The sequence below is a fragment of the Pseudonaja textilis genome, chromosome Z, assembly GCF_049901715.1.
Source record: "Pseudonaja textilis isolate UNSWEBS1 chromosome Z, rPseTex1.2, whole genome shotgun sequence".
Classification (NCBI taxonomy): Eukaryota; Metazoa; Chordata; class Lepidosauria; order Squamata; family Elapidae; genus Pseudonaja; species Pseudonaja textilis.
In genome coordinates this window covers 89349445-89361496 of record NC_142008.1, presented here as the reverse complement: position 1 = coordinate 89361496, position 12052 = coordinate 89349445, and the positions used below count along the sequence as shown (strand labels likewise).

The 12052-nt window shown below is 43.7% G+C and overlaps 1 protein-coding gene across 2 annotated transcripts in view; it reads right to left on the bottom strand.

Moving 5' to 3' along the window:
- DNAJC7 (DnaJ heat shock protein family (Hsp40) member C7) overlaps positions 1 to 12052 on the bottom strand; it is a 54331-nt gene that overhangs the window by 35238 nt on the left and 7041 nt on the right. The window lies entirely within an intron of this gene.

The following is a 12052-nucleotide window of genomic DNA, read 5'->3' as shown; positions in this document are numbered from 1 at the left end:
AGACAATAGAAAAGAGATGATAGATCTAACTTATCTTACCAGAATCCTCACTACCTGAATCCTGAATAACAATTGCTTTGTGTTAAGTATTGGGAAATGGATCATGCTACTGAATGCACCCGTCTTCATAAAATATTTATTCTCTCAATGATTATCATAATGAAGCAATAAGATATCCCTTAACTAATAATAAATAATACTAATAATAATCCCATTTCTTTTAAGAAGAAATGTGGTTAGGATTTCTTAGTTAACAGTGGTGCAATCTAGATGTTTGGAACCACTGGTTCCATATTTTGTAACTAACAATGTCTTGGTCATATAAATTTTGATTACCATTTATACTAAAATTAAATAAAAAGACAAAGGTTCCCCTTGCATATACATGCTAGTTGTTTCTGACTCTAGGGGGTGGTGCTCATCTCCATTACAAAGCCCAAGAGAGCACTGTCTGAAGACATCTCCGTGGTCCTGTGGCCAGCATGCCTAAATGCCAAAGGTGCACGGAATGCTGTTACCTTCCCACCAAAATGGTCCCTATTTTTCTACTTGCATTTTTACATGTTTTCAAATTGCTAGGTTGGCAGAAGCTAGGACAACTAATGGGAGCTCACTCCATTATATGGCACTGGGAATTCGAACTACCGAACTGCCAACCTTTCTGATCAACAAGCTCAGCATCTTAGCCACTGAGCCACCATGTCCCTAAAATTAAATACATTACATTAAAAATGGGTTCCAAAAACAGACATGAAGAACGGTGCTTGCAATATCATTCTAGATACGTTTTTAAGCAATTATACTTTAATTAATACATTTAAATAAATTTTTATGCATTTTTTTTGACTAGTGATTAAGCCGCTCGTCCAGAAACTAGGAGACCGTTGAGTTTTAATCTTGTCTCACGCATGAAAGTCAGCTGAGTGACTTTGGGCCAGTCAATCTCACAGGATTGCTGTTGTGTGGAAAATAGGAGGAGGAAGGACTATTAGATATGTTAATGTTAAAAATAATTAAGATGGGATAGAAATAAATAAAGAAAAAAAGCTAAATATGTAAATCCAAGTCACTAAGTAATCCCAGAAGCAGCAGTGGGAAACCACTTATGTTGTTGTCAAGAATATGTTTTAATGTATTTTTTAAAAAATGCTATGAAATTCTGGAAACTGCATAAACCACTGATTCTCCCCTTCCTCAATAAGAGCTCTGAGGCTTGTCACTTATTTACAAGTGCATGATTCTAAGTGAAGTTGCGTTCAGCTAAACTACTCAAAACTCTACTCTATTGCTTGGAGGGGTGTGTCTACAAATTAATACAGGATATTATCAAACTATGTCAGAATGAAGTATAGCACTCTGGTAAGCAGGCTCTTTATATAGTTCTGAATTTATGTTCTTAGGAGTGACAAGGAATGCCCAAGACCTTTTCAGCAAGCTCGGAATCCAACTCCCAAAGGAACTATTGCAACAGTCAACCATAAGAAATAAAAAGCACCCTTAAATCCAAACTAATGGCTCTAAATTGGTTTCTTCAGTGGAATCCCACCCCCTTAGTACTCTTGAAAACAGCTAAGTAAAGCTGTTTGGCCAGGACAATACAAGCTATTTAGGGAGAAAAAAATCTCAAGAGAGAAAAAGAACAATGGAGGGTTGTATTGGTATGTGTTAACATGGTTTAACCTCATTTTGACCTCAGCCCACTGGCCACCCTCTCTAGACTCCTACCCTCAGGCAGTTCCCATTATAATGGAGTAGTTTAGTAGATTAGGTTGTAAATACAATCAAATGAATCCAAAAACATTTCATCTCATCAACAAGCTGATAGAGGTCAAGACCAAAATAATACTGCTCACACTTAGTGTAGACAATTGTGTTTACTTCAAGGTTATAGTGTCCTTGATTTGCCATAGCCTACAAAAATTTTCAGGCTTAAGAGAGGGATGACACATGTAATCCAATAGGTATAATAAAATCCATGTTCCTATTCCCACTATTTTTAATGTGAATATGTGATTTGAAAATCACCAGGGATGTGTCTGTGTGTATGCATGTGTGTGTGTGTGTGTGTTATTGCCAAGAAGAGATTAGAAGTGTCCACATTTAAGGCTTACCACAATTCTCCATAGCAAGTAAGAGAAAATTAGAATGTAGTGAATGTATTATTGTACAACAGCAGAATATGAAATCATGGCTCAATCTTGGACTTTTAAAATATAAACAAATTATAACTCCCCAAGTTGATCTATCAGAGAGAAGTGGTCCTGTTAAATCTGAAATGTAAAGTTCTTATTTTTCCTTTGGAAAAAAAACAAAATAGAAAAAGGCCATTGCTCATAAGGATTTGATACTCAACTTAAGGTATATTTATGCTCCTCATTAAGCTATAAAGTAAAATGATAATACAAAATACAACTAATACAATCACATTTAATATTTTAAATATATCATTATTATCTGTTCACAACAACATTTGTATTGTAACAGTGTCCTGCAGTAATTATGGAGACAAAGAAACAAATAACATCAGAAATTGGAATTGTATTAGAATACCTATCACCACCCCACTGCAGATTACGCACAGGAATGTTGTGTAACAATTGGTAGGGGTTCCAAGCAAGTCATGTAAAATTAAACTGCCTTCTTATTAACCATTTAATCTCTGAGGAAACCTCTGAAAAGTTGCAGTTTCTTTCAATCTTAAATCGACACTAGAATCATCCATACTAACATCTACCAATTTGTATACATGTAGTGAGCATACTATGTTTTAAGATGCAATTTAAGACATAGAGTCCTGTCCTTGTTTACTAAGGACCGGCTGCCAGAACAAGAGAGAAAGTCAGGATCTCCTGATATCACAAATGGTCGTTTCTGCTTCTAACAGATGCCGTAGCCTGAATGAGGTCATTCTGCAAAGCTTGCACTGATGTAGGCTGCGTTCCCCACTTGCTACTTTTGAAGCTGAAGAAAGAATCTGGCTAAAAATACAATCTAATTTTCTGAATAGGTCTCTTTGTTGGGCAAAAGTTTGTGTCAATCTGTGAACACTAGGGGGTGAGACACAGAGCTACAATGAAGAACTAAAAAAAGAAAAAAATATTTCCCTATACTAAGCTTCTGGGAAGCAAATAGCCATGCTAGGAAAGATGCCTTTCGAATACGATACTATGGATTGTTATGGTATTGAAGACTGTTATGGTATGGAATGCCAGGGCTCCTTAGCCAAGTCTTTGCCCACAATATGTCCTATATAATTTTGTTGTCCATTCAAGACATCACCATAACTTTGACATCTAAGCACTTTTTTTTCCACTGTTCGATTTCGTGGATCTTTTTTACTATCCACGAGGTTGAACAGTAAAAAAAAAATTCTTATATGTCAAAATTATGGTGACATCTTGAGAGGACAACAAAACTATATAAGACATATTGTGGGCAAAGACTTGGCTAAGGAGCCCTAGCATTCCATACATAGTAACAAAAAAGATAAGCAATTATATTAATAGTAGCTTGCTCACTACTAAGTGTGCAACTGTAGTTGAAGGTTGGACATCTTTTATATTAATTGGTGATTTAAGCAGGGCAACAGCCTAATATTTTATTTGCACAAAGTGTGAGATTGCATAAAATTCTTAGCCACTCTCCGTTCATTAGGAATTCACTGCAAATATGCAAGAGTTATTTAAGTTAAAAAAAATGAGTCCACAAGGAGTATCTATGGAGATTCTCAATCATCCAGTTCATTTTTGTACCAAAGGTACTTTTTCTAAAAGACAACTCTTGGTTTTTTATTTGAAAGCGTTTTGCTTCTCATCCAAGAAGTTTCTCCAGTTCTAACTGAAGTTAATACAGTTAGAACTGAAGAAAGGCTTTCAAAGAAAAAAAACCTCAAGAAAATACAGTTGCCTTTTGGAAAAAGCATCTTTGGGATAGTCCACAAGGACTTTTTTTGTAAAAGCAGAAACCTTAGTGGGTTTCTACCCTCTGTCAGTATTTCATAAACCAAAGATCAGCTCTAAAATAGCAATGCATAAGATCAGTAAAATCACATAGTTTGCACAACATAAAGTTGGATATATGAACTATCATAAGGTAAGTATTATGAATTAGATGTGTAAGGAATTTTTTTTTTGATTCTCCAGTTTTAACTTGCATGATGCAAATGGAATAAGTATAATGCAAGTTATTGTAGCATGTGAATAAACATTCATCTGTGCACCAGTGTCACCTAGTGTCTAGTGAAAACAATTGAAATTAAATAAGATGCTGTATAAAGTTCTGAAAAAGGACCTTTATAACAGAGATTTGCACTTTTTCTTCAAATTCTTCTCATAATTTTAAACTTATTTCTTTGGGTTTTCTTTGACTTTAAGATCACATTTTGATTCAAAATCTTTAATAAGATTTTCCTTTCCTGCAGTGTATACCACATTGCTGTGCCAGATATTGTGTGGTTTTTCCAGATATTCTGTGAACTTTGGCTTTCTTTTCCTTGAAATTTGTTAGCTCCAGATATCAAAACTCTGTATGTTATTTAGAGCTTGATTTTATTCTCTGAATAGAAAAGGTAAGAAACTCATTGCTAAGACAACAGAAGCTTTCCTGTACTCAAACTTGTGACAAACTCAAAACTGCCAAAGAAATCACTTAAAAAAATATTAGAACAGGAACATGCCTTTATTTTTCATTATTAAATGCAACAACTGTGTTGTTTTAGCATGTTAAAATCTTGAAGACTGAATATTATACTACATCATCAGAAAAACATCAAGCGCTATACCCATGATGGCAAACCGGTGACACGCAGAGCCATTTGTGCCGGCATGCATGTGCTTCACAGCTGATTTTCGGCCAATTTGAGGCCTTTTTCGGCCTCCCAAAGGCTTGAGGAAGGCTTCTGCAGGCTTTGCAGGCCAAAAACTAGCCCCATTTTGTCACTTCCTGTTTTTCCGAAAATACCAGAAGTGATGATACGGGGCTAGTTTTCAGCCTGCAAAGCCTGCAGAAGCCTTCCTCAAGCCTTTGGGAGGCCGAAAAAGGTCTCAAACTGGCCGAAAATCAATTGTAAGGCGCAGTGCAGATAAGGAGGTGGCATGGGTGAGTGGGTATTATGCGCGTATGCATAGGGGCGTGGGAGGGTGCACATTGTCTTCTGGGTACTGGCACACAAGTGTGTACATGCAAGCATGCGTACAATTTTTGGCACAGGAGCCCATAATGGGCGTTGGTCCTTACCTGATACGCCCTTTCTCGTCGAGCTGTGTAGAGCATTCAGAGTGGGAGGTACTCCAGTCTTCGCTCTCACAGGCTGAGCTATAATTGAGGAACGCTCCTCCTCCTCCACGTGACTCCACCGTAGCGTTCCCCAGTTTTACGAAGACGAGAAGACAGAATTGCATCCCCTCATCTTAACGTTTGAACAACTCTCAACTATAAATTGTCTGAATCATTGGCCGAAACAGGATTCCCTACCAGACGGACGAATTAGGGTGGGGCTGGATGCTCTACGCAGCTCGATGAGAAAGGCCGTATCAGGTAAGGACCAACGCCCATTCTCCATAGAGCTGCTGCGAGCATCCAGAGTGGGACATACCAAAGCATGGCCTGTCCTACGGGAGGGACTCCGTCTGGGCCGGAATCTCCTCTGGGTCTCTAACCACTTGTTGAAGGACTCGCCTGCCAAAGGACACTTCTGCTGAAGCAAAGAAATCAATTTTATAATGGCGGATGAAGGGAGACGGAGACGCCCATGTAGCTGCTCGGCAGATATCAATTATCGGAGCCTGGGTAGCCCAGGCTGCTGAAGTAGCCGCACTCCTTGTAGAATGTGTGGTAATTCCACTAGGAACAGGAAGTGCCTGTGTTAAATAGGCCTTGGAGATTTTAGCTCTGATCCAACGGCCTACAGTAGACGGGGATACTCTGAAATCCAGTGTCTTTGGTTGAAATGACAGGAACAATGACTCTGACTTCCTGAAAGGAAGAGTACGATGGATATATATACGAAGTGCCCGTCGGACATCCAGAGTGTGCCACTGCCTTTCCCTTTCTCGAGAAGGTCTGGGGCAAAAATTAGGCAAAATAAGTTCCTGTAACCTGTGGAAAGCGGAGTTGACCTTAGGTAAAAAGGAAGGATCTGGTCGCAAGACCACCCGATCCGCATGAAAAATGCAGAGATCTTTTCTAACGGATAGAGCTGCTATTTCAGATATCCGTCTTGCCGATGTGACAGCTATTAGGAATACCACTTTAAACGTAAGGAATTGCAGAGATGCCTTCCTCAGGGGCTCAAAGGAAGGCTTGGTCAGAGCCGTGAGCACCTTATTAAGATCCCAAGTCGGGTATCTGTGGATCACAGGAGGGTGCAGATTGGTGGCACCTCTAAGAAATGCTCGGATACGCGGGTGGTGCGAGAGCGAGCCAGAAGAATTGCCAGAGATCACAGTTGATAGTGCTACCACCTGCCTTCTCAAGGTATTGGGGGAGAGGCCCCTGTCCAGCCCATCCTGTAGAAAAGCCAAAATTTGTGCAATTGATGGAGAAAGTGGATTGATGAGCAACTTTTGGCACCGTTTACAAAAATTGTTCCAGGTGGCATTGTAAATGCATGTGGTCGAAGGCCATCTTGCTGCCAGAATGGTACTGATGACCTGATTGGACAATCCTTCCTTTTTTAGACGGTCCCGCTCAACCTCCAGACGGTTAGCTGAAGCCACTGCGGGTTCAGATGCTGAAGAGGGCCCTGGGATAGAGAGATCCTGTCTGGCGCAATCCTCCAAGAAGGGGCCATTGACAGACTGCGAAGGTCCACAAACCATGGTCTCCTGGGCTAGTACGGGGTGACCAGGAGAACTTCCGCCCTCTCAAGGAACAATTTCGGGATCACTTTGGGGATTAGCGGAAGGGGGGAAAGGCATATAAGAGCCCCGTGGGTCATGGGCAGGGTAGGGCATTGTGATTCTCCACTTCCTGGGTGGGATAGCATGAGAAGAATCTGGGAGTCTGAGCGCTGAGTGGTGACGCGAACAGATCCAGCAGTGGATGACCGAAAATCGCTGATGCTTCCCTGAACAGAGAGGGGTGCGGGTGCCATTCTAGGGTAGCCCTGCTCAATCAGTCTGCCTGAACGTTTGAGACCCCGAGATATGGTCTGCCTTGATGGATAGGAGATGGGACTCTGCCCAGCGATAGAGACGCTCGGCCTCCTTCATGAGTCGGATGGAATGAGTGCCCCCTTGACGGTTGATGTGAGCTTTGGTTGTAATGTTGTCCGTCAGGACCAGTACGTGGTGCCCGCGTACCTGGGAATGAATGGTGCGCAGAGCTAGATATACTGCGTGGAGCTCCAGCCAGTTGATACTGCAATGTTGCTCGAGTGCTGACCAAGTGCCCTGGGCTGAAAACGAATGGATGTGAGCCCCCCAACCGGAAAGGCTGGAGTCTGTCGTGAGAACGACTCTTTGGGGCTCCTTGAAGAGATGACCCTTGTTGGTACCAGGCCTGGTCCACCCGAGGACCTTTGGAGGAACCTTCACCACGGCTCTCGAGGTGCTTCTTCCGGAGCGTTGATAAGGTAGCAGGAACCATTGCAGAGACCTGGTATGAAGCCGAGCCCAGGGAATAATGGATATGCATGAGATCAGTTTTCCAAGCAACTTTGACAAACTCAGTAAAGATGCTTTCTTTGCGCGTCTAACCTCCCTGATGGAGTTCCGGATGCTGAGGAGCCTCTCAGGGGAAAGGAAAACCTTACCCTTAACTGAGTCAATAACTGTACCTAAGTGAGCTATCTGTGTGGAGGGTGAGAGTTGGCTCTTCTCCCAATTTACGAGAAGACCGTGAGACTGAAGAACCGAGAGCGTGGTTCTAGTGTCCCTTTCGGACAGGGCTTTGGAGGGGGAGAGGATGAGGATGTCATCCAGGTAGCAGTGGATGCGGATGGGGAAATTCCTGAGGTGAGCCGCAAGGGCTGCCAGAACCTTGGTAAAGGTCCTCGGGGCAGAGGCTAGGCCAAAAGGAAGTGCCACATACTGAAAATGCTGGCCATTGTAGCAAAATCGCAGAAACTGAAAAAACGAGGGATGAATAGGCATGTGGAGGTACGCTTCTGAAAGGTCAATGAAGGTAAGCCAATCTCCCTGTCTGGTGCCCTGAAGGATAGACTGAAGAGTGTGCATTTTGAACTTATGGCGAACAATGTAACGGTTGAGACTCTTTAGATCTAGAATGGGTCTCCAGCCTCCGGAGTGCTTAGGAACCAGGAAAAGGTGGGAGTAAAACCCTTTTCCCCGCTGCGAGGATGGCACAGGCTGAATGGCCCTGATCTCAGAAAGGTGTTTAATAGCGGTTTCTACGAGAGCACGTTTGGTGCGATCTCTGGAAAGGGGGGAAACCATAAAGTGCTCCGAAGGAGGGGACTGAAACTCAAGAGAGAGGCCGAATTTGACAGTGTTCCTAACCCAATTATCGGAAGTGGATGATTCCCATTGGTCAGCAAAAAAATTGAGGTGGCCGCCAATGGGATGGATAGTGGTGGAATTATCTGGGACACCGGGAAGATTTACTTCCAGCGCGCCGGAAGGGTCTCCTGTAACTGGCCCCTCTTCTATTTCTGTCACCCGGGTCGCCCTGGTCCTGGTAGGCCGGGCGAAAGGACGGAGATCTCTGGAATCTAGGGGAGAAGGTTGATTGAAATGGGGTGCGAAAGGAGCCCCTTCGAAAGGGCTGGGACACCCTGGACTCCTGCCTGCGAAAAAGAGAAGGGAGGAATTTCTTTTTATTTCTGCTTTCCAGGAGAAGTGGTTCCAGAGCCAGGCCAAATAATTTGCCTCCCGAAATGGGAGCAGTTTTATTTATTTATTTAGTTTTATTCTTGATGTCCGCTTGCCAGTGTCTAAGCCAGAGCAGACGGCGGGCTGAAACATGTGACAAAATGGCCTGGGAGGAAAACTTCACAGAGTGAAAGGTGGCATTGGCTGCAAATTCTGCCGCAGCTGTAAGCTTGGCAATGTCCTGGTGGGCCCTGGTGTTAGAGTGGGGGACATGCTGTTTCAGCTGGCGGAGCCATCTGATGGAAGATCGAGTGAAAAAGAATGTGGCCATGGCAGACCGAATGGCCCGGGCATTGGAGAAGTGAGCTCGGTGTAATGCCATCTCGGCCCATTTGTCCTCTGGTTTTAAGGCTTCCAGGGCATCAGTTGGAGTAGAGGATGATGCTAATCTAACTATGGGGTCATCCACTTCAGGCGTGTCCAACAGTGAAGAGAAATCCGAATCGAGATTAAAAAATCTCTTGTCCTGACTGGAGGGGGAGCCCCTCCCCCCGATGACGACAACTGTTTTGTAACTAAGTCGGTGAAGATGGGTGGAGTGGGAATAACCTCGGCCTCTACGACTGGCTGTTTGAAGATAGTCCTCTGGGTCTCCGGGTGTTGCTGAGGAAGAGCCAGAGGGTGACTGGGATATTAAGCCCGAAATATTCTTTGCCTTGAATAACAAGGACTTGAACAGGTGGGGTTTGAATAGGCCTACGAAGGAGGGTTGATCCGGAGAAATCCCCTCGTCCTCAGACATCTCTCCCTCCATCGGATCCACCTCTGACAAGGGTTCAGAGTAGTGTAAGGACCCCCTATCTGATCCTTCCTCTTCCCCGAAGTATTGAAGACCCATATCCTCTTCCTCCTCCTCCGCTCCTTCTGGAAAGGGAATGTCCCCTTGAGAAAGTACCTGCCCAGGGCGATGCTCTGATCCGGGAAGGGATCAGCCAGAAACAGATTCGGCCTCACGTGCCATCAACTGGGAACCTGGCCTGGACAACTGCTGGATACCCTCCGCAATTCCCTGGCGGATGGCCAGTTGCATCCACTCCTTGATGCTGTCTGGAATGATACTTGTGGAGGGCTCCTCTGGGCGCAGACCAGCAGCGGTAGGTGTGAAAGTAGCCTCAGGTGCCCGAGCGGCTTGGGGGCTGCGAGTGGGAGAACTGCGTCTGGAAAGAGAAATCTGCTCTGACAGAATATGAGGTTGGGCGGAGGTGGAAGGGGTGGCAATATTAGAGACTGAGGAAAAATCAGACAAAAAAACCAAACAGGGCCTTCGGAGGCAGCCTCCCAACAAAATGGGAGGAACTACTAAGGCCTCAAACCTCGCCTCTGTAAAAGCTGCGGGAAAAGCCAACAATACAGTATAAATAGGGTAGCAGGGCTGAGAGTCACAGTACCCAATTATAAAGGCACTAGCAGGCCTTCCGGTCTGGCTCTGTGCCTTAAAAGTCAGCACAGCTGAAGAAATAAGCAAAACAAAATGGCGGCCGTCACAAGACACACCCAAAATGGCCACCGGTCACGAGACACGTCTAAAATGGCATCCAGAGACACACTCAAAATGGCGGCCGCCCACAAGGCACACCCAAAATGGCATCCGGCTATGAGCCACACTCAAAATGGCAGCCGTCTACCAGGCACACCCAAAATGGCATCCGGCTAAGAGTCACACCCAAAATGGTGTCCGTTCACAAGGCACACCCAAAATGGCGTCTAGCCACGAGGCGCGCCCAAAATGGCGGCTGAGACTGGCGCGAACTACAGAGATGGAAGAACAAACACCACCTCGTAACAAGAAGCAAGAGGGGCAAAAGGGAGCGAGCTCTCCTTGAAAAAAGCGTTCTTGGGGGGAAGGAACAACTTAAAAGGGTGCTAAAAATAGCATGAACAGTAAGCCGCTGCCTAAGAGCAGCCCGGCTAATGAGGCAGGCAGAGAGAGGAGGGGGGGGCAAAAGGCTGCAAGCTCCCCTTTTATCCCCCCAAAGGGGCGAAAAAACGTCCCACTAGGCTAGATATCAGGCACACCAACTGCGAGGGACCAAAGGAGAGGAAGAAAAATCAAACCTGAGTAATTTCTAGAAGGATCCTGGATCAGCCAAGGAAGAGCTGTAAATTGCTGCCTGTCTCTTACGAGGCTGAGGCTAAACCTGGGGAACGCTACAGTGGAGTCACGTGGAGGAGGAGGAGGATTCCTCAATTATAGCTCAGCCTGTGAGAGCGAAGACTGGAGCACCTCCCACTCTGGATGTTTGCAGCAGCTCTATGGAGAAAGTTTAGCTATCACTGCATTATACAGTACCTCTTTTTGATTGTTTCCAAATTTAATGTTATTGAAAATGGGATGAGGGGTGTTCTTAGAGCAAAAGTACAAGAACGTTTTCATGTAGGAACCTCAGCTAATCACTAGACCTAGGCAGAGTTTAGTGTTTATTCATGTATACATTCCCTCTTAACGCTTTTACAATTGCTATTAAGAAGGGGAATCATACAAAGTCTAAAGCCTCAGACTAACTTCAGGGGCAGCCAAAAATACTTAGAAAAAAATTCCTTACAGACAAACTGATTAGGAATTCTTGCAATTCGCCCTTTTGAAAAAAGAAAGAAGAAAAAACTTGGAAGAAGTTTGGCTTTTCTGAATCACACAGACCTGGTAATTTGGGGGGGGGAGGTATTCTTATTTACTGAACTGCAGTTAATTTTTGAAGTTTTGATGCACACTAAGATTGCAAACATTTTCATTACCTAAGTAAATATTCTGTGCTAATGAACATGAGGTTTGCTCCGTGTTTATATACAACAGCTTGCCCTGTCAATATTGATTGAGATGTGGTTTTCTCCTTGTTGATGCCTTGATTAGGGCATTATTTTCTAGTTATCTCACGTTAATCCCTGCTTATCTGGATAGAGTCTGCTGGATATTGTCTGCTATCTTTTTGTTCTCATTTTTAATTGTCTTTTTTGAACTATATATAAATGTGTGATCTGGGTCTACTTATGGCTTGATTTACCTGGAATTCCTTTGTCTGAATGCCAAATTCCATAGTGCTTCTGAATTTGACTTGGTTAAGGAGGCTTTGTTTTCTAATTGAAACTAAGGTTGAATCCCAATAAAGGAGAATATTTGCAGCTCAGGGTTGAAATGAGTTGTTCTTGGTGCTGTCTGAGTTTGGTTTTGTTGAAGATGTTTCATTACCCAAACTAGGTAACATCAGAGATCGAAAAATAATATC